At 37.3% G+C, this 24,372-nt stretch overlaps 1 pseudogene; it reads left to right on the top strand.

The window, feature by feature from the left end:
• Positions 1 to 24,372, top strand: part of LOC129872758 (protein FAR1-RELATED SEQUENCE 5-like) — a 32,925-nt pseudogene that overhangs the window by 87 nt on the left and 8,466 nt on the right.

Below are 24,372 nucleotides of genomic sequence, written 5' to 3'. Positions count from 1 at the left end.
GTTCTTTATTAAATAAATTTAACTTATGTTTTATTTATTCTTTGTGTTTTGATACTTATTATCCAAACATTGTAATTGTAGATCATAACATAAATGATCAAGAATATTCCACATAAACGCATTATAACATTAACAAAAAATTTGTATTTACGATTGGTATGAAATTTGATTCAGAAGAGGAATTATTACAATTCATATGTTGTGGAAAAAGATTTTAATATTCAAAAAGGTCCAAAGACTCATAATATAAATAACGAAATGGCAAGATGCTTATTTTTTATTTTTGTCAAGGATAATCTGATAAGCTTTCTCCTTTTCAAGAAAGAAAGCAACAAAAATTAGAATATAGATGTGGTTGTTTGGCTCGTATAAAGTTTAAAATTTCAAATGGCTTATGAAAAGTATGTGAGTTTAGTGATGAGCACAGTCATTCCATGATTGAAGACAATTTATGACATTTCATACAGTTTGATCGAAAGCTTACAAGTGCTACTAAAAATATTTTTGATTCTATGATTAATGCTGGTATTCGCACAAAGAAATGTTGTTCGATACCTTTAAAATGAATCAGGTGGAATTGAAAACACAAAATTTATTGAGAAAGATGCTCATAACTTCGTACAGACACATAAGAGAAATATGATTTGCAATCAGAGGACTCAAATTTCTATTATTCTTTTCAAGTTGATGAATATGAAAAACTGTGCAACTTCTTTTGGAGAGATAGTATTGTAAATATTAAAATTATATTGGATTTAAATCCGTAAATTAATTTGGACTATATTAAATTCAAAAAAATAATTCAAATGATGTGGCAATCCAAGTCAAATTAAATGAGCCATTAGAATCATGCCATGTGCCAAAATTATATGGTAATCTAAGTCAAATTAAATAAGCCACTAAAATCATGTCACGTGTCGAAGTTATGTGGCAATCTAAGTCAAATTAAATAAGCCACTAAAATCATGCCACGTGTCGAAGTTATGTGGCAATCTAAGTCAAATTAAATAAGCCACTAAAATAATGCCACGTGTCAAAGTTATGTGACAATCTGAGTCAAATTAAATGAGTCACTAGAATAATGCCACGTGTATATGTGACATGTTCTGACCAATCAAATTAACACTCTTCACCAAAGAAATCTGATTGGTCAGTTCAAACCAACCAATCAAATCACACCTCATATCACTCCCTACAACTATAAATAAAGGTCCTCATTATTCTCAGAGGTTTTTTTTTTTCAAGAACAAGAAGCAAGAAGAGAGCTCGTGGATCAAAGACCGCAAATTCTCTACAAATCTACAAAGTTTAAGTAATCAAATTCAAGTTCAAGTTCAAGATCAAGAACGAAGAAAAATATCAAGAAGATCAAGATCAAGTTACTTGTTCATATTTACTATTCGTCATAATCATACAAGTGTTTGTGACGAATAATTCAAATCCAAATTTGAAGACGAAGATTCAAGATCAAGTTATTCAAGCCCTTGACTCTAAATCAAATTCAAGTTCAACGTGTTTCATATTATTTGAAGAATCAGAGAATTATCATAGAGATTGTAACACGCACTACGTTTTGAAATCAAATATTACGCTTTGTTACTCCAATTTTCCGATCTTGATTGTTTATTTTTTTTGGCTCGAAAATTTGTTGTTTACAAATTTTGGCACGCCCAGTAGGACCATCTCTACCTCTCATCTCTTTACATTGGTCATCAAACTTCAAGAATACTTAAAATGGCATCTAAAAAGTTTGACTCCATGGCTATTATTGCTAAGGCTACTGATTCCAAGTTCTCCTCTGAGGTGGAGAACATATTGGATGCGACTAGGGGAAGTTTGGGACCCATCACTAGGAACAGAGCAAACTTGCTAGGACAACAAGCACTCCAAGTGTCGTCCGCATCGGTTCCTATTTTTGATCCTTCATCTTCAAAGGGGGCAAGATTCTTTCCAAATGAATTAGAAGAAGGAGAGAATATAGCTGATATTGTTGAAAAGACGTTGGCTCGACTTAGTCCTTTTAACACAAGGAATTGCACTATTCAAGATGAAGATGACGTCTTGATCACTAGATCTGCCCCAGTCACTCTACGTAACTTGTTTCAGACAAATTTCAGTTTGAGGGAAAATTCATGCTTTGCTCCATCATCCATAATAGCCATCCAAGCGATGATAACTAACGCCTCAACTGTTGAAGAACAACAGGCAAGTTTGACAAAAGCAATTGAAGGTCTAACAAAATATGTGCACGATCAGGATAATCGAATTGTCAAGTTGACAGACAGAGTTGAGAATGTTATGGAGGGGGACTCAAGTCATGCACCTGGAAAAGGTCCGATGATACAAGAAAAGGGAGATTCAGTTGCAAAGCAAATAAATATGGGTGATGAGCTGCAAGTATCTGCTGAAGAAGGAATTTCCATTCATCAACTAAAGGACTTCATTATGGGAACCATCAAAAATAAGTATGACATGTCTTCAAAGTCATTATTTACGTATGCAAAGCCATACACTTCAAGAATCGATGTTTTAAAGATGCCTGCAGGTTATCAACCTCCAAAATTTCAATAATTTGACGGAAAGGGAAATTCAAAGCAACACATTGCCCATTTTGTTAAAATTTGCAATAATGCTAGAACATATGGAGATTATCTGATCAAGCAATTTGTGCGCTCCTTACAAGGGAATGCCTTTGACTGGTATATGGATCTCGAGGCAGGCTCTATTGATAGTTGGGAACAACTTAAGCATGAATTTCTCAATCGTTTCTATAGCACAAGGCGTACTGTGAGCATGGTTGAACTCACAAATACACGTCAATGGGAAGATGAACCTGTCATTGAGTTCATCAACCGATGGAGAAATGCAAGCCTCAATTGTAAGGATAGGCTTAGTGAAACTTCCGGAATAGAAATGTATATTCAAGAAATGCGTTGGGGACTTCGTTATATCCAATAGGATATTAAACCCAAATCATTTAAGGAACTAGCCACACGTGCTCATGATATGGAGTTGAGCATGTCTACAAGCGGGATTGAAGGACCACTTATTTATGGGCCTCGCAAGGGAAAAGACAAAATGGAGGTAAAGAAAGGAGGAAAATCGGCACCTAATCTTGGAAATAAGGAGTCGATGAATGTTAATGCCGTACCTTTGAAAGTGGCTACAAATCTAAGCAAGAATCAAAGGGTGAAGACCATGACTTTTCAGAATAATGCTGGTAGAAAGCTGACTTTGAAGGAAATGCAGGCAAAAGAGTATCCTTTCTTGGACTCAGATATTCCAGCAATTTTTGAAGAGCTTTTGGCATTAAAACTCTTTGAGCTACCTGAAATGAAGCGTCTAGATGAGGTTGGAAGGACTAATGATCCAAATTAATGCAAATATCACCGTTTGATGGGCCATTCTATCAAAAAGTGTTTTATCTTTAAGGAAAAGATCATGGACTTGGCCCGTGAAGGAAAGATATTGCTTGAAGACGAGAAGGAGAGTTCAAATCAAGTCTCTATCACTTTTGGTTCACTCGACCCCATAGTTCTTTGCAACTTTGTCGAAATATATGATAGTGGTGATGACCTAGCCACATCACCACCAAAAATAATTAAATTTGGTGACTTCAAACCAATAGATGTTAATGCATCATCGCTTGTTCCTTTGATGAATGAAGTAATAAGGGAAGATAAACCTCTAGAGGAAAACCAATCTTGCAGTGCTTATGCTGATGATAAAGGATGGATTTTAGTGACACGACAAAGACGTTGTAAAACGAGCTTGCAAAGAGAACCAAGTAAGCAAGTGACAAGAGCAAATATGAAGAAACTACCTAAAACTCAAAGGGTAAAGAAGAATGTAAAGAAGTCAAGAATTTGGGGAAATTACTATCAAAAGCAACGTCCTCCGGTGACATTATAGGAATTCTTGCCAAGTTGGTTTCGTGAAAATATTTCTCATTATGACACCAAGGCCTCGTGTTGTAACATTGGTAAAGAAGAGACAATGGGAGAAAGCTTATCGCCATCATTACTTCCATCACATGAAGGCCCTCTAAAGCCTCACTCTGAAGAAGTGGACATTTGTGATGCGAAGTTTACATTCACTAATGATGATCTTTTATTACGTGAAAAGTTGTATAATCGTCCTTTATATATGGTAGGTTTTGTGCATGGACATAAAGTAAATAGAATCATGGTGGATGATGGATCTGGGGTCAATATTCTTCCTATTCGTACAGTGAAGGAACTTGGAATCCCAATAAATGAACTGTCTGAAAGTCGTCTAATGATTCAAGGATTTAACCAAGGGGGGCAGAGAGCCATTGGTGCTGTCAAATTAGATATAACGATGGGAGATATGCGTTCGAGTGCATGGATGCATGTTATTGACTCAAAGACCTCGTATAATATTTTGTTAGGAATGCCATGGATACATGAGAACAAAGTGGTGCCGTCCACCTACCATCAATGTTTCAAATACTTTGAAGATGGGGTTCAAAAGAAGATAGTTGCTGATGATGAACCTTTCATCGAGATAGAAGCGCACTTTGCTGATGCAAAATTCTACTTAAAGAATCATGTTTCAAAAGAAGTCAAAGTTGATAATGCGATACCTGCTGACATTACAAAAAAGGTTAATGTAGCACCTGATAATGCGAGGGTCATGATTGAAAAGAGTAAAATGCTTTCAGACATGAGTAAAGTACTTAAGATAAGTGAGGCATCTTCAAGTAAGAGAATGATTCCTATTTCTCACTATGTCCCAAATACAAACAAAGTCAAGATCCCACCCTCTGAGTTGCAGAGTAGCAAGTTGACATTCCCTATCAAGCAAATTGATGCAATCAAATCACCTTCAAAAATGATACAAGGATTTGTCAGACCATCGAATCATGATTCACATGAATCACTTCCTAAAAAGCGTACAAATGAGGGTTTTGACCCGAATACATATAAGTTGTTGGTGAAAGCGGGATACAATTTCAATAAAGCTTCTAAAGTAGGGAAGCTTCCAAATGAAGTTATTAAAAGGGTAAATCATGGCCTAAATCCAACTCAAAGGATGATGATAGAGAGAGGGTATGATGTCAAGCAATCGCGCGAAGGCTTGGGTTACAAACAACCATCATCAGTTCGAATCTCTATAAAAAGGATGAGCATCAACTACATTACCCCTGTGGAAGAACTGATGATGTTCAACAAGAAGCCTTCTGTGTTTGATCGACTTAGTGGCATGACTCCTAATATTTCTGCATCTGATCAGCTAATAGAATCAACTCCAAAAACTTCAGTGTTTGATCGATTGGGACCAATGAAGAAGAAATACAAGCGCCAAGGAAATTATAGAACAATGGAAGAACGGGTACATGCTCGGGAGCATAATTCACCCAAGAATTGGTCCAGTTTGATCCCTTCTAGAATAAGGCGAGAAATAAAACTTGTAGTTTCATGTGGAGATGTCCTGAGAGCAAGAACTCATACCATAGTTCATACTAGGGAGCGAGATGAAGATGAAGAAAGTGTGGGATCATCAAATCACATCACAATTTGTGATGAAGAAAGTACTCCACTATATGCAAAAATTGATGATGGGTTTGTTGATATTCATGCATGCTATCACATATCTTTTAATGATGGTGATCCTCAAGAAGATGAGGATGCTGAAGATGCGCCACCTGAACTCGAGAAAGGGATAAAGAATACTATTGATGCATTGGAGGAAGTAAATCTTGGGGTTGATGATGATATAAGGCCTACATATGTAAGTGCTTCACTGGATGACGATGAAGAGAAGAAATATATTGAGCTTCTTATGGAATTTAGGGATGTATTTGCTTGGAGTTACAAAGAGATGCCAGGATTAGACCCTAAAGTTGTAGTTCATCGTCTTGCTGTGAAACGAGGCACTCGTCCTGTTAAACAAGCACAACATCGCTTTAGACCTGAACTGGTTCCTTTAATCAAAACTGAAGTTAACAAGCTCATTGAAGCAGGTTTCATTCGTGAAGTCAAATATCCTACATAGATTTCAAGCATTGTACCTGTAAGAAAGAAGAATGGCCAAATATGAGTTTGTGTTGACTTTAGAGATCTTAATAATGCATGCCCTAAGGATGAATTTCCTCTTCCAATCCCTGAGCTTATGATTGATGCTACAACTGGATACAAGGCAATGTCTTTCATGGATGGTTTATCTGAATACAATCAAATTCGTATGGCACCAAGGGAAGAAGAACTTACTGCATTTCGCTCTCCTAAAGGTATATATTGCTACAAAGAAATGCCTTTTGATTTAAAAAATGCTGGAGCCACTTATCAACGAGCCATGCAGAATTTTTTTGATGACATACTTCATAAAAATATTGAGTGTTATATCGATGACTTAGTGGTGAAATCAAAGAAGAGTGATGACCACTTGCAAGATTTGAGAATGGTGTTTGAACGACTTTGAAGATACCAACTCAAAATGAACCCTTTAAAATGTGCCTTTGGAGTTACTTCGGGAAAGTTTCTCTGTTTTATTATTTGACATCGAGGAATTGAGATTGACCAAGATAAGATAGATGCTATTTTAAAGATTCTTGAGCCAAAAAATATTCATGAGTTGAAAAACTTGCAAGGGAAATTAGCATATCTTAGGAGGTTTATCTCAAATCTAGCTAGGAGATGTCAACCATTCAGTTGCCTTATGAAGAAAGATGTTCCTTTTGAATGGGACCAAGCTTGTACCAATGCTTTTGAGAACATAAAGTCTTATATGATGAAACCTCCAGTACTTGTAGCTCCTATACCTAGAAAACCATTGATTTTATACATTGCAGCACAAGAAAGGTCAGTAGGAGCACTTCTCGCACAAGAAAATAAAGAAGGGAAAGAAAATACCCTATATTACTTGAGTAGGATGATGACACAAAATGAGATCAAGTATTCACCTATTGAGAAGTTATGTCTGGCACTTGTATTCTCGATTCAGAAGATGAAGCATTACTTCCAAGCTCATATTATGCAACTTGTCTCTAAAGCGAATCCTATCAAGTTTGTCATGTCCAAGCCTGTCTTAAGTGATAGACTAGAAAGGTGGTACCTCCAGTTTCAATAATTTGAAATTGTGTATATATCTCAGAAGGCAGTAAAAGGATAAGTGATAGCAGATTTCTTGGCCAATTATCCAATTCTTAATGATTGGGAGTTATTTGATGAATTATCTGATGAAGACGCAATGCTAGTGGAAATTCAGCCACCTTGGAAGATGTATTTTGATGGTGCTGCACATCGTGAAGGAGCCGATGCTGGAGTGGTATTTGTCACTTCCCATGGAGAAGTTTTGTCGTACTCCTTTACTCTAACACAACACTGCTCTAATAATATTGCTGAATATCAAGCACTCTTACTTGGGCTTGAGATGACCATTGATATAAAATAATTGCAATTATAAGTTTTTGGGGATTCCAAGTTGGTGATCAATCAAGTGTAATTATGAAGTAAAGAAGCCTGAGTTAATCCCATACTGCAATTACGCTTAAAAGATGATAGGGTGGCTTGGAAAGGTGACTATTCAACATGTTCCAAGAAAGGAAAATAAAAAGGCTGATGCATTGGCAGCTTTAACTTCTGCATTAGTATCTCCTGATGAAATATAAGTTGTGGTTTGCCAAAGATGGATAACTCCGCCTCTAGATGAGCATGAAGAAGAATTTTAACAAGTTATCGCCACTTCGGAAGCTGAAATTAACGATTGGCGACAACCAATAATAGATTATTTGTGTTATGGAATATTGTCAAAAAACCTTTGAAGAAGAATAGAAATCCGATGACGAGCCCCTCGTTTTCTTTATTATAAAAATACACTTTACAGGCGGTCATTCGATGGAGTTTTCTTACAATGTTTGAGGGAAGATGAATCTACTCAAGCTATGCAAGAAGCACATTCTGGAGTATGTGGAGCGCATCAATCTGGGCCAAAACTTCATTTTCACATAAAAAGGATGGGATATTACTGGCAAAGCATGGTGAAAGAGTGCCTGGATTTCGTCCAAAGATGTAAAGCTTGCCAATTCCATGCGAATTTTATACATCAACCCCAGAAGTATTGCACCCAATTATTGCCTCGTGGCCATTTGAAGCTTGGAGTTTGGATGTTGTTGGACCATTGCCTAAGTCCTCTGGTGGACATTTGTACATCCTGGCTGCAACTGACTACTTCTCAAAATGGGCAGAAGTTGTTTCTCTTAGAGAAGTAAAGAAAGAGAATGTCTCCAACTTCATTCGAGTCAATATTATCTACCGTTTTGGTATTCCTCGATACATATTGATAGATAATGGCAAGCCATTTGATAACAAGTTAATGACGAAGATATGTGATCTTTTTGGCTTCAAGCAACGCAATTCCTCTATGTATTATGCGGCTGCTAATGGTCTCGCTGAACCATTTAACAAGACACTCTGCAACTTGTTGAAAAAAATTATTTCCAAGTCTAAAAGAGATTGGCATGAAAGAATGGAAGAGGCTCTTTGGGCATATAGGACTACGTATCGCACGCTAACACAAGTGACTCCCTATTCTCTTGTTTATGGAGTTGAAGCAGTTCTTCCACTTGAGCGTCAAATCATGTCATTGCGCCTTGCCATTCAAGAAGGGCTCACTGATGAAGAAAATGCTCGGTTATGCCTTGAAGAATTGGAGGCTCTTGACGAAAAAAGACTAGAGGCCCAACAAAGTCTGGAATGTTATCAAGCTCGTCTAGCTCGATCTTTTAATAAGAAGGTTCGTCTTAGATGTTTCCAAGTGGGTGATCAATTTCTTGTTGTAAGAAGGCCCATTATTACTTCTCGTCTGTCTGGAAGCAAGTTCTCCGCTAAATGGGATGGACCATATGTGGTACAAGAAGTATACTCAAGTGGCGCTTACAAACTGGTTGACTCAGAAGGATTGCGCATTTGCCCTATTAATGGAAAGTTCATAAAGAGATACTATCCTTGAAGAAAAGAAACCCACTCCTTAAGGTACGAGTATAAACTGCATGATACTCCTGGCCCGCAAGAGTATAAACTATGCACGGCACCCAAAAAAAAATATCTGCTAGGTTGAAAATCTCGAAAGAGGCGGCCTAGGAAAAAGTTAGGACACCAAAAAAATAAAATAAAAAAATCACTCTTTCAGAACTACGTTATGACTTGATCCTCTTCATTAAGGTAGGTAGGCGCTTAGAATTACATTCTGAGTCCAGTCGCATGAGTATCCAAAGAACTCATAGTCTCTCTTGACCTTCTTCACCGTAATCCATGAGTTACATTCTAAGTTTAGTCTCATAAGTTCAAAAGAAATGGGGCACGCTATTATTTGAGCATCACAATGTTCTCGTAGGGACTCCTTTCTATTGTCTGGGAATACGCGGATAAATTACCCGACGAATAATTGTCATATATAATGTGTGAATTAGAGAGGGTCAATTAAGATAGAATTTGAATTGACTTCAAAGAAATATTCATACAAATCCGTAAAGCTATTAGCTATGATTATTGTACATGTTGTAGTTCTATGAATCTTCTTTTCGGCTTCTCTACACTAAGATATGAATATTTTTTTTAATAAGATCATGCGAATATGAATCTGTCAGCTTTTCTGCATGTGAAATTCATTTTTGAAGTTTGTTTAGAACGATCCTGAGGGACTCGAGCTATAAATTTTCGATATGTTTCAGATTAAGAAGTTTGGTTTCTAATAAATTGAGTCTCTCCTGGCTTTGGTGCTCTCATACAATGATATATCTCTTGTACTATCGAAACACAAAAGGTATCGCAACTCTGAAGAACAGGAAGTCAAATCTCTAGAGTAAACCATGATTCAATCTGTAAAAAAAAATGTTTTATTAGCGCTTAAATTAGTAATTCAATAATCATGGTCATGAATCTCAATAATGAACGATTATATTCTTTGATCAAGACTTATGTTTGACTCAGACGGTGTAAAGTATTTGCCATAAATCATGTAAAGTCTTTGCTTTAGATGGTGTAAAATCTTTAGCTCGGATTATTGAATGCCTTTGACTCAGACGGTGTAAAGTCTTTGCCACAAATCATGTAAAGTCTTCGCCTTAGATAGTTTAAAGTCTTTAGCTCGGACTATGGAATGCCTTTGCCTTAGACGGTGTAAAGTCTTTGTCATAAATCATGTAAAGTTTTTGCCTTAGACGGTGTAAAGTCTTTAGCTTGGACTACGAAATGCCTTTGACTCAGACGGTGTAAAGTCTTTGCCACAAATCATGTAAAGTCTTTGCCTTAGACGGTGTAAAGTCTTTGTCATAAATCATGTAAAGTTTTTGCCTTAGACGGTGTAAAGTCTTTAGCTTGGACTACGAAATGCCTTCGACTCAGATGGTGTAAAGTCTTTGCCACATATTATGTAAAGTCTTTGCCTTAGACGGTGTAAAGTCTTTAGCTCGGACTATGGAATGCCTTTGGCTCAGACAGTGTAAAGTCTTTAGCTTGGACTATGAAATGCCTTTGACTCAAATGGTGTAAAGTCTTTGTCACAAATCATATAAAGTCTTTGCCACAAATCATATAAAGTCTTTGCCTCAGATGGTGTAAAGTCTTTGGTTTGGACTGTGTGATGCTTTTGACTCAGACGATGTAAAGTCTTTGCCACAAATCATGTAAAGTCTTTGCCTCAGACGGTGTAAAGTCTTTGACTTGAACTATGTGATGCCTTTGACTCCAATAGAATAAAAGTTTATTGTATATGAAGTAATATTTTCATTTGCTAAAAAAAATAAAAATAAAAAATAAAAAATAAATCTGTGTTTTACCCTTCCAAAAGTCGTTTACAACATCACTGGGAGTACATATGTATAATGATGTGATGGTGTCAGTAAAAGAAAAAAAAATCGTACCTCGTATATTGATGAACTCAAGAAGGTATGCAAAAAGGAGCATCAAAATTGTCAATGTCAATGATGAAAATAAATAAAAGAAGAGAGTCGATTTATAGACAAGTAGTGATGGTGAGGGAGTCCTTCTTCCAAAGTAATTATAATTACTTTTTAGGTAGGACTCTAGTAGAATGATACAAATTTATTCTCTCCAAGAAATTATGAAAATTTGGCTATCCATATTCTAAAAGGAGTGTGTCCTTTATGAATTCTAATTGGATCTAGAAGACAAAATAAAAGGTAGACATTTGCTTAAAAAATGAAAAAAAAATGAAAATAATAATAATAATAAAAAAAATAGGAAAAAAAATAAAAAAAATATGTATTTTACCCTTCCAAAAGTCGTTTACAACATCACTGGGAGTACATATGTATAATGATGCGGTGGTTTTAAAAAAAAATGTACCTCGTATATTGATGAACTCAAGAGAATATGCAAAGAGCATCAAAATTGCCAGTGCCAATGATGAAAATAAATAAAAGGAGAGAGCCTATTTATAGACAAGTAGTGATGGTGAGAGAGTCCTTCTTCCAAAGTAATTATAATTACTTTTTGAGTTAGGACTCTAGTAGGATGATACAAATTTATTCTCTCCAAATTTTAATTGATTGTGAAATTGTGAAAATTTGGGCTATCCATATTCTAAAAGGAGTGTGTCCTTTCAGAATTCTAATTGAATTTAGAAGACAGAATAAAGGGTAGGCATTTGCAAAAAAACCGAAAAAACGAAAAAACGGCTCAAATAATAATATATATATATATATATATATATATATATATATATATATATATATATATATATATACACACTCCAATTGGAGTCTTATTATTTGGTCCAACTATGTCACTCCAATCGGAGGAACGTATTAATTTAATATGTTCATGGTGCATATTAAATTGCACGACATATTATTATCGTTTAGTTAATACTTCAAGCCTTGTCTTTGTATAAAATACTTCGACAAGATTTGAAATAGGGGGCATTTGTAAATATTAAAATTATATTGGATTTAAATCCGTAAATTAATTTGGACTATATTAAATTCAAAAAAATAATTCAAATGATGTGGCAATCCAAGTCAAATTAAATGAGCCATTAGAATCATGCCATGTGCCAAAATTATATGGTAATCTAAGTCAAATTAAATAAGCCACTAAAATCATGTCACGTGTCGAAGTTATGTGGCAATCTAAGTCAAATTAAATAAGCCACTAAAATCATGCCACGTGTCGAAGTTATGTGGCAATCTAAGTCAAATTAAATAAGCCACTAAAATAATGCCACGTGTCAAAGTTATGTGACAATCTGAGTCAAATTAAATGAGTCACTAGAATAATGCCACGTGTATATGTGACATGTTCTGACCAATCAAATTAACACTCTTCACCAAAGAAATCTGATTGGTCAGTTCAAACCAACCAATCAAATCACACCTCATATCACTCCCTACAACTATAAATAAAGGTCCTCATTATTCTCAGAGGTTTTTTTTTTTCAAGAACAAGAAGCAAGAAGAGAGCTCGTGGATCAAAGACCGCAAATTCTCTACAAATCTACAAAGTTTAAGTAATCAAATTCAAGTTCAAGTTCAAGATCAAGAACGAAGAAAAATATCAAGAAGATCAAGATCAAGTTACTTGTTCATATTTACTATTCGTCATAATCATACAAGTGTTTGTGACGAATAATTCAAATCCAAATTTGAAGACGAAGATTCAAGATCAAGTTATTCAAGCCCTTGACTCTAAATCAAATTCAAGTTCAACGTGTTTCATATTATTTGAAGAATCAGAGAATTATCATAGAGATTGTAACACGCACTACGTTTTGAAATCAAATATTACGCTTTGTTACTCCAATTTTCCGATCTTGATTGTTTATTTTTTTTGGCTCGAAAATTTGTTGTTTACAAGTATATCTAGATTGCACTATGGAGATGTGATGATTTTTGACACTACATACCGCTTAAATAGATATAACATTATTTGTGCTCCATTTATTGGTTTTAATAATCACTGAAAAAAATATATTTTTGGGCGTGCATTCTTGTGTAATGAAACAACAGACTCTTTTATTTGGTTATTTAAACATTTCTGAAGGGAATGGTAGGAAAAGCATCAAAAACAATTTTTACAAATCAAGCTCATGTCATAGCGTCTGCTATTAGACAAGTTTTTCATGAAGTCAAAAGATGAGTAGAGAGAAAAAAAAAAGAAGACATCACAGTCATTGAAAAACAGAGCAGAATATCCACATGAGTATCTGTCTTTGAATACCATCCCAATAACTTTTGGCTCACAATCAACTTCAATGCAACAAGAACTCACAGTACTGAGTTTTTATGTTATACTCCCTTCATCAAATTAAACATTTTCTATCATTATTTTGTTACTTTATTCATCTACTAATTTTGATCCCTTTTTTTTTTTATAAAAATAAAAATAATTCATCTACTAGTTTTAATCTTTTTTTATCAAATGCACGCATATAGTTACATGGAGATTCACACAATAATTTTGGTTAACTATTGACTCACAACTTGAATTTACAATCTGAAATTTGCATTCAAAGTCAAGGCTAAAACAATGCACAATAAAATATTGGTATCAATGGAAAGAGAATTTAATAGATCATTGAATCATAAATTTTATTTTATTGAAATATATATCTGTAATTTAGTAGTAAACATTTGTGTGGCAAGTTATTTTTGGTATTTTTGACATTAAAAATGACATGTAAAAAAAGAACCTTAGAAATCTCTAATATTATTTTTTTCTTATTTATGTGAAAATATAGAAGAAAATTAATTTGCATATCATGCTCTAAATTATCGATAGTGTTATACGGCCTTAGTAAGTGTAACTTCCTTTCTTAATTTTTTTTCTTTTTTTCTTGTTCCCTCTGAAAAAACAAGATCATGTGTCTTTTATTTTTTTTCAATTTGTGAAGATAATGGACATCACATGAGAGAAAAAAGTTTGAGTTGGGGAACACAAATATACGGATGGTATGTATCAAAAATGAAATATAATGCGAAAAAACAACAACAGATGCATTTATATCAAATATCAACTTAAACAGTTTTCTTCTTGAAGACTGAAAATCACTATGCTAAGAAAAATTCATACCTGAAAAATATGGACAAATGAAAATTCAGACGAAGATCAAAATAGTTGAGCAAGATTTAACGGCTGAATACTAATTTTTCAACTCTTTTTTGCATCGACAATACTATCAACTTTTTGTCTTAGCATTGACAAGATTTCAAAGCTTCGATCAAAATTAAAACACCAATCTCCAAGAAAATTGCACGCTTAATTTCAATAGTTGAACATGTATCTTTAATTTTTTAATGGTATTAATTTGATGAAAATGAATGGAATTTAATTTTTTTGATTTAGAAGGAAGTAGTATTATATTAAAGAAGAAGAAGAAAAGTCCAGAAAAGGAGGGGGTTGAATTCTTTTAGGAATGAGAAGGGAGGGGTTGAATTCTTGTTGGAATGAGGACTCATTCCAATGAGAAGGAAACATCTCCCTTTTGGACATTTTGTTTTGGTAACTAATTTTATTATTTAATTATCAAGAGCAAGTCATTACAAGCAAGCATTCTTCACAGCATGTTTTGTTCTCAATTGAATCACTCAGTAAACTAAAGCTCTACTATACTTATTGCTCAAAATTTAAAACTATATAAATATTTCTTATGCTGAACTTAGATCTAACAATTGTAGTATAAGCTATCCCTTTTGCTATGCATTTTATATGGCCACTCTTCTTCACAAAAATACGATTATTTCTCTCAACCATATTTCATAGATGCATTCTACCAAGATAATCTTGAATATTTGGGTTGTTGATGACTTTCCTTTCCCATGCTGGATGCTCCATCTCAGAAATTGATCCCAATAGGTAGAGCTAAATCTCTGATTATGACTCCATTTGAGCAGTCTATTCCATATGCTTTCTCCAAAATGGCATTGGACAAACAAGTGCTCTATAGTCTCATTTGTGTTTTGACACAGTATACATAACTGAGGTATTCCTATTCTCATTTAGCTAATCTACCAGTTGTTGACAATCTCTTATGAAACATGAGCCACATAGTAGAATAAGCTTTAGGTCGGACTGCATTCTTGAACATAAGACATTTTCATTCCATTCTTGGTTGTTCTCCTATCATGTGGAAGTAACACTGCCTGATCAAGCTCCCTTTTATGTTTCCAATTATTTGCATTTGATCAACCACATTCTTGGTCTCCATGACGTTCTTAACCATCCAACTAGCTTGTTTTGGTATTTTTCATATGTTTTAATCTTTTATGTAATAATTATGTATCCATTTTATCCACAGCTTATCAGCTTTGCTTGCTAGATCCCAACATATCTTTGTCACTGCTGCTTTGTTCCATACTTGCATATTAGTCAGTCCCATACCACCTGCAGATTTAGGACAGCAGGCTCTGTCCTATGCCATTACGGCTTTTTTGGTTATGTGGCCTTCCCCAGACCACAAATAACTTCTACATAATCCTTCAATTAGCTTGATAATCTTTGTAGGTATAATAAATAACTGTGCCCAGTATGATTGAACTCCAAATAACACAGTCTAAACTAATTGTGTTCCACTAGCATAAGACAACTTTTTTGTTGTCTAGGAGTTGATTCTAGCCATTATCTTCTCTATAAAAGGATACCACTGAAGTACTGACAATTTCTTTGTAGACAATGGGATCCCAAGATACTTAAAAGGTAGTTTTCCTACTGAGTATTCAAGTTGTTGTATGATTAGTTGCCTATCCTCTAGTGCCACCCCTCTAAAATAAATAGAACTTTTGTTAAGATTAGCTTGGAGTCCTAAAGCCTAAGAGAATTGAGAGAAACACTACTGGAGGGCCTTAATGGAATTCAGATCACCCCTGAAAAAGATAAGAAGATCATCTGCAAAACATAGATATGTAATTCCTAGCTTTGAGCATTTTGGATGAAATTTGAATATCTTAACCTCCTTAAGTCCATTTAGAGATCTGTTGAGGTACTCCATTGCTATTGCAAATAAAAATGGATACATGGGATCCTTAATTCCTTTAGCAGCTACAAAAGCTTGGGAATTAGCTGCATTCACCACAATAGAATAGCTTATTGTTTTAACACAACTCATTACCCACTGTGTGAACATACTAGAAAATTCTAACTCCTTCATTACCTGCTCTAAATATCTCTATTCCATTGAATTATATGCTTTTTGCAAGTCAATTTTCAGCATACACCTAGGTGATATATTCTTCCTAGTGTTTACGTTAACCAACTCGTGAGCAAGCATAATATTATCAGAAATTTTCCTCCCTGGTATGAATCCAGCTTGACTTTCACTTATAACAGTAGACATAACATCATGTAGTCTTTTGGCCAATACCTTAGAAATGATCTTGTATAAAACTGTGCAGCATGCAAGAGATCTAATTTATTTCACTGTGTTGGGAACAGTTTGACCATCTTACTTTCGCCGCCTTTTTCTTCAAGTATTCACTCAGATAATTTCATCGAATCTAGAGAAGTTGTGGAAGTACACTGTTTTTCCCCTATCCTTATCTAAGAGAAAAATGCAATCTCTATTTTCATTTCCTTTTGGAACCAGTGACACTACAGTGTAGTTGACAGGTTTATGAATCTTTTCAGTGATAAAGAAGTTTTGAACTGTCTGAATAATATCATGTTTAATGATCTGCCAAGTATAATTAAAGAAGTAGGCATTATAACCATCTATACTTGGAGACTTATCATTCCCAATTGACTGCATTCCTATAGATATCTCCTCATTTGAAATAATACATACAAGTTAATTCTTTGTTGTCTAGATAGCACAGGCCCTCTCTTTATAATCTGAATGTCAATGGTAGGTAAGTTGGGTGTTGAAGCACCCATTAGGCCCTTTTATAACTTGACAAACTCATTTTGAATATCTTTAGGTTCATGCAACCTCTCTCCTACCAGAGAAGTGATATTTCTTATTTGCTTCTTCTGTGTTCTCTCTTTTATGACAGCACTGAAATATTTGTTGTTAGCATCTCCCAATTAAATCCATTTTGTTTTTGACTTTTGTTTTAAATCACTCTCCTCTATAATAGACCATTTTTCCAGTTTTATCAGGATCTCCTTCTCTTGATCAATTAGCTCATCTGTAACATGGATAATTAGCTCATCTTGAACATTTTTTAGCCCTCTCTGATCTTGTCAATATTCTGACTAATAAATTTAAATTCAGAATTATTTATCATCTTTAATTTATGTTGTAGATTCTTTAGCTTAAATCACACATTCTTTATCCCGTCTATGCTATAATTCCTCGAAGTGCTTTCAATCATTGGTAGGAAAGATTCATGTTCTTCTCATACATTAAAAAAATTGAAATTCACCCTGCTACATGCCTGAGGTTCCTGCAATGTAAGCAGCATAGGGCAATGATCATATATTCAAGAGTTCCCATAATCAGTAATAACATGACCCCATTTTAGCATCCACTCATAATTGCCAAATGTCCTGTAAATTCTACTTAATATCCTTTTTGATTCATGTTGCTTGTTAGACCAAGAATAGTAGCCTCCCCTTTATGGTAATTCAGTAACTCCTATATTCTGTACACATTCCACAAAGTCTTTAACTTCACTCAAAGAAACTGTGCTTCCAGCTTGTCTATCTTGAAGAGACAGTAAAACATTGAAATCTCCAGTTATGAGCCAAGGTAAAGTGATGCCTTGTGCTAGTGAACTCAACTCCTACCAAATATATTTCCTCTATACTTGTCACGCCCCGGGGGTACCCTAGGCGTGACCGACATTCGAAGGCCATTTCTGACCTCCGAGCGAACCACCTGGTCCAGTCACATATTCAATCAATCACATTCTCTTAGCGGAAAACTCAATTAAAGAAATACTGTTCATATATGGGGGCCAAAGGCCAAACATTTACAACCCAACAAGACAATAAAATAAGACTCCTCAAAATAACAGTTCGACCTCCCCACACTCCAGTCTATGAAGCCTCTATCAAAGTCTAAGAGGTGCCAATGACAAGTCCATGGCTACCAACAATCAAAATAAAGGAAATGGCAACAAAACTGTACATGAAGGCTCAATATCCTACGGAAACTAGGAGGACTCACCAACTAGCCGGGAGTGTATGTGGATCTTCAACGAAGCGCCGGTTGATGATCTCTGGTACCTGTCTCTGCATCATAAAACAATGCAGGCCAAATGGCGTCAGTACATGGAATGTACGAGTATGTAAAATGGCCGGATGAAACAAACATCAAGGAAACATCAACATCAACTCAGGGTCTCAACTCATACATACATGACAACTCACTCAAGTGTCTTAAATCTAACAAGAATAGTTTAGACGGGACTAACTCATGAGCCACGCAACTCAACTGACTTGGAGCAATATCAAGACCTAAATGGGAGTTTCTCTTATCCGACAACCATCACCTATGAGCCGGTGATAGTACAATAATCAGACATTGTTTCCACGTCCGTCCATACCTTGCCAGGGCATGAACGCCTCCCTAATCATGGATACCATCGATTAGTCAAGTCCTATCATTTCAGAACAAATAAATGAGAAATATCCGACTTTAACGGTTCGATCCCATGGGAAGCATCCGACTTTAACGGTTCCATCCCTACCTACGTTGGTGGCGTAGTTCCTGGGGTTCGAGTATGGACTATACTCTAGCCTGCCTCGGTGCTCGATACTCCTCTCATGACTCTATGCTCATAATACTCCCTCCAATCATCTCAAACAAGCCCTCACGACTAGTTTCATGTGGGACATTGCCAACTCATCAACTCTATTCTCATTTCAACTCAATTAAGTCATAATGGCAAGTTCCATTTAGGACCTCGTCCACTCGTCAATTCTATCCTCCAATTAACTCAATCAAGCCTCATTTAGACAAGTATTTATGATATCTCCTCAAGACTCATCACAACTCTATGGCTTTAGCTCAATAATTCAACTCTATACAACATAATCACATGGTTAAAAAGATCAACAAAACATAACAACAAGTCATTTCCATCAACTCCTACTAACATGAAAGTTTTAGGAACTTCTTAGCTCAACAACATCAACACATATAACATTAATTAAATAGGGCACAAAACTCATTCAAACATAAACCACACCAAGAAACTCTATTTTCATGGACATCTAACCTCAAAGCAAGAGTAGGGCACATGGGCGGACTCAACCCATGTTTTGGATAGCCTTACATACCTTAGTGAAGACTTGAAGAGAACCTTGTGGTTGGGTCTTCAATGGAGAACTCAAACCTTGAAGCTCTTGGAACTCTTCTTGTTGGAAATGGAGAAGAAAAAGAAGAAGAAGAAGAGAGAGAGAGATAGGTTTCTAGGGCTTTTAGAGAGAGAGTGAGGGATTAAAAATGATCCCAAAATGTGCTAAGGCTGATACATATATAATTTGGAACAATTCCCAAATTCCCCTTCTTAAAAGTTCTGAAAAATAGGCGAAAATGCACCTGGCGCGATAGTGGCGCGTCGCACCATTGCAGCGCCAGGCCGATTACGCCTAAAACCTGCACACTTCGTAGTGGTGCACTACGCCAGAGACCAAACTACTGAGGCATGTTTCTAGCGCGATAGTGGCGCGTCGCGCCCTTACAGCGCCAAGGCCATATTTCCTGGGTTCTGGAAATTTGGCCTGAAAAACCCTACACAACTTTTAGTGGCGCGTCGTGCCAAGGAACAAACTACTGAGGCATGTTTCTGGCGCGATAGTGGTGCATCGCGCCCTTATAGCGCCAGGGCCATTTCCCCAGCAGTTATAACCCAGGCCAAAAATGGAATTCCTGCCGTGCTAGCTCGTCTTAGGATCATCATATCTTTCAACTCCGAACTCCAAAATTCACATTCTTAGTGGCATTGGAAAGAAGACTCGACGACCTTTAATTTAATAGGTCGTGGGCCACCTAGATTTCCATCTTTCAAAAGATAGGGCCATTAGAAGTCGACCCCATCCACGAACTCATCCTAACTTAGCCACGACGAACCTTTTTGGGACTTAGCTCGGTCCTAGGGGTCCTCTATGACCCCACATCACCTCCAACGCTCTTTAATTTATCAGAGACTCATCTTAACTCAAGCACATACTTAGAAATAAATACGATGGGCCCCACACGTGTACAAGGAAGGCCCGAATCTTAGGGGAAATTTTTTGAGGGGTGTTACATTATATCCCCCTTGGGATCATTCGTCCTCGAATGACGAGCAACCAAGAATGGACTCGGGGTACAAATCACAATCGAAATTTCAGTCATTCCACCAATCACATTCTCAAACAAATATCAATTAAAACTCAAAATGCACAAATAAATTCAAGTCAAGGAAATGGTCATTACCTTCAACATTCTCCTCGGTAGGCACGAATAGATGTGGATATTTAGATTTCATGGCTTCCTCCGCTTCCCATATGGCTTCCTCAACAAATTGGTTCCTCCACAGGACTTTGATTGAGGCGACCTCTTTGTTCCTCAGTTTGCGAATTTGGCGATCAAGAATTTAGACCGGGACCTCTTCATAAGACAAGCTATCCTTAATTCCAAAGCTATCGATGAGGACTACCAACGAGGGATCGCCCAAGCACTTCTTCAACATCGAAACGTGGAATACCGGATGAATAGAAGCTAACTCCGAGGGTAACTCCAACTCATAAGCAACACTCCCAATCCGCCTCAAAATATGGTAAGGACCAATATATCGAGGACTGAGCTTTCCTTTCCTTCCAAACCTCATGACACTCTTCATAGGTGATACTTTCAAGTACACCCAATCACCCACCTCAAACTCTAAGTCTCTTCTTCTCACATCGGTGTAAGATTTTTGGCGGCTTTGGGCTGTCTTTAGCCTATCTTGGATAACTCTCACCTTCTCCATGGCTTGGTGAACAAGGTCAGGCCCAATCAGCTCGGCTTCACCAACTTCAAACCACCTAATGGGCGATCTACACCTCCTCCCATACAAAGCTTCATAAGGAGCCATTTGAATGCTTGCATGATAGCTATTGTTGTATGCAAACTCTATGAGAGGTAAGTGATCATCCCAATTTCCCTTAAAGTCGAGTACACATGCCCTCAACATATCTTCCAATGTCTGGATGGTGCGCTCTGCTTGGCCATCTGTTTGGGGATGGAAGGCTGTACTCAAGTTCACCCTCGAACCTAATCCCTTCTGAAAGGATTTCCAAAATTGGGAAGTGAATTGAGCTCCTCTGTCTGAAATGATAGACAAAAGGACCCCATGTAATCTGACGATCTCCTGTATATACAACCTTGCATAATCTTCTGCGGTGTCAGTAGTCTTAACCGCCAAGAAGTGAGCTAATTTCGTCATTCTATCCACAATCACCTAAATGGAATCGTGTTACTTTCGAGACCTCAGTAGACCTGTAATAAAGTCCATGTTGATCATTTCCCACTTCCATTCTGGAATTACTATATTTTGAGCTAGACCATATGACCTTTGATGCTCAACCTTCACCTGTTGGCAATTCGGGCACTTGGAAACAAATTCTGCAATATCCCTCTTCATCCCACTCCACCAATAGATCTCCCTCAAATCATGATACATTTTCGTGGAGCCTGGATGAATGGAGTACCTGGAACTATGCGTTTTGGCCATAATCCTTTCTCGAACATCATCGACATCCGGCACACACAATCTATTTTGGTACCTCAACACACCATCTCCCCCTTGGGTAAAAACCATTACCTCTTGTTTGTGAACAACTCCCTTCAATTGGAGAAGGACGGGATCTTGGTCTTGCTTCTCTTTTACCTCTGCCACAAGTGAGGACGTAGACCTATCCTAAACAGTAACTCCGCCTTTATTGTTCTCTTCCAGATGAACTCCCAATCGGGCTAATCTGTGTACCTCCTTCGCCAATTCTCTCTTTCTTTCCTCCACGTGGGCAGTGCTACCCATAGATAACCTGCTAAGAGCATCAACAACAACATTAGCTTTACTTGGATGGTAGAGGATGCTCATATCATAGTCCTTGAGTAGCTCCAGCCATCTCCTTTGCCTCAGGTTGAGTTCCTTCTGGCTAAAGACGTATTGCAAGCTCTTGTGATTGGTGAATACATCAATATGCACTTCATACAAGTAGTGGCGCCAAATTTTAAGCGCAAACACCACGGCTGCCAGCTCGAGGTCATGAGTTGGGTAATTCCTCTCATGAACCTTAAGCTGTCTCGAAGCATAGGCTATCACCTTTCCCCTCTGCATCAGTACATAGCCCAAGCCAATTCTGGATGCATCACAGTAGACCACAAAGCCCTCTGTTCTATCGGGCAAGGTTAGGACAGGAGCAGTGGTTAGCTTGGCCTTCAATTTCTAGAAACTCTCCTCACAAGCATCGGACCATTGGAACTTAGCCTTCTTTTGGGTTAGCTTAGTTAATGGTGATGATATGGATGAGAATCCCTCTACAAACCTTCGATAATAGCCAGCCAAACCCAGGAAGCTCTTTATCTCTGTCGGGGATGTGGGTTTGAGCCAATTCTTCACCGCCTCAATCTTCTAAGCGTCAACCTGAATACTATCTCCAGACACAACGTGACCTAAGAAGGCCACTGATGCAAGCCAAAATTCACATTTAGAGAACTTTGCATACAATACCTGGTCTCTCAAAGTTTGTAAAATGACTCTAAGATGATAGGCGTTCTCCTCTTTATTCTTGGAGTATACCAAAATATCATCTATGAATACAATCACAAACATATCAAGATATGGTTTAAACACCTGGTTCATGAGATCCATAAAAGCTGCGGGGGCATTAGTCAACCCAAAGGACATGACCAAAAATTCAAAGTGGCCATAACGAGTCCGAAAAATAGTCTTCGGAATATCACATTCCCTCACCTTCAATTGATGGTAGCCGAATCTCAAGTTTATCTTTGAAAAACAAGTGGCACCCTAAAGTTGATCAAATAAATCATCTATTCTAGGGAGAGGGTATACGTTCTTTACGGTGACCTTATTCAACTGCCTGTAGTCAATACATATTCTAAGGGACCCATCTTTCTTCCGCACAAATAGGACCGGAGCACCCCATGGTGAGATACTCGGCCTAATGAAACCCTTATCTAATAAGTCCTTCAACTGTTCTTTCAACTCCTTCAACTCGGCCGGAGCCATTCTATATGGATGGATTGAGATAGGCTAGGTATCAAGAAGAACATCAATCCCGAAGTTGATCTCCCTATCAGGAGGGACTCTAGGCAAATCCTCGGGAAAAACGTCGGGAAACTCATTGACAATCAGAACCGACACAAGGGATGGAGACTCAACATTGCCATCTTTCACTCGGATAATATGATAGATACACCCTTTTGAGATTAGCTTCCTAGCCCTAAGGTAAGAAATAAACCCACCCATAGGCATGACAGGACTCTCTTTCCACTCTATGACTGCCTCATTCGGGAATTTGAACTTGACAACCTGAGTTCTACAATCAATGGAGGCATAACAGACATAAAGCCAGTCCATGCTAAGGATCACGTCAAAATCAACCATGTCTAACTCAACCAAGTCAGCCAAGGTATCTCTGTGATGAATTGACATGGTGTAATCTCTATAGACTCTCTCAGCTAAGACAGAATCACCGACAGGAGTAGCTACACTGAAAGGCTCAAGAAGACATTCGGGAATTTTATCGAATTTACTAGCCACATAAGGAGTCACAAAAGATAGTGTGGCACCCGGATCCATCAAAACATAGCAATCAAGAGAAGAGACTCGAATCATACCCATCACGACGTTTGGAGAGTTCTCTTGATCTTTGCGACTACCTATGGCATATAAACGGTTTGTACCTCCGCTGGTGCCTAAAGTAGTACCCCTCTGATTACCTCTAGCTGGCGGTGCGGTGGCAGAATGCTGGACTCTATTTCCCCCTGTTGGACACTCCCTCTGAAAATGGTTCATTTGGCCGCATTTATAACAACCAACCCTTCCCGCTCTGTATTCTCCCAAGTGGAGCCTACCACACTTGCCGTATGGTGGCTTCTCTCTCGAGCCTTGACTTACACTGGCATGGGATTGAGAACCCTGGGGTCTAAAATTTTCGCGACTCTGTCTCTGCCGATCATACCTATTCTACGGCATAGGTGCACTGGCGGTGGATGAGGCATAGTTGGAAGGCCTCTTCTGGAAGAAGGACCTGTGGCCCTTGCTCTGCCTCTGTTCACTCTCATGGCCCGCTGATTTTACCTTCTTGCTCAGGTGCTCTTCTTTGTCTTTTCTTTTCTCCTCCTCTACTTGTTGAGCATACACTATTAATCTGGAAATATCCATATCCGAGATCAACAATGCTGCTTTGCATTCCTTCTTCACATGCCTCCCTAATCCGGAGACGAACTTCCTCATCT

Source organism: Solanum dulcamara, chromosome 2, assembly GCF_947179165.1.
Source record: "Solanum dulcamara chromosome 2, daSolDulc1.2, whole genome shotgun sequence".
Lineage (NCBI taxonomy): Eukaryota > Viridiplantae > Streptophyta > Magnoliopsida > Solanales > Solanaceae > Solanum > Solanum dulcamara.
The sequence above is the reverse complement of the archived record's forward strand: the minus strand, read 5'-3'. Positions and strand labels throughout refer to the sequence as shown.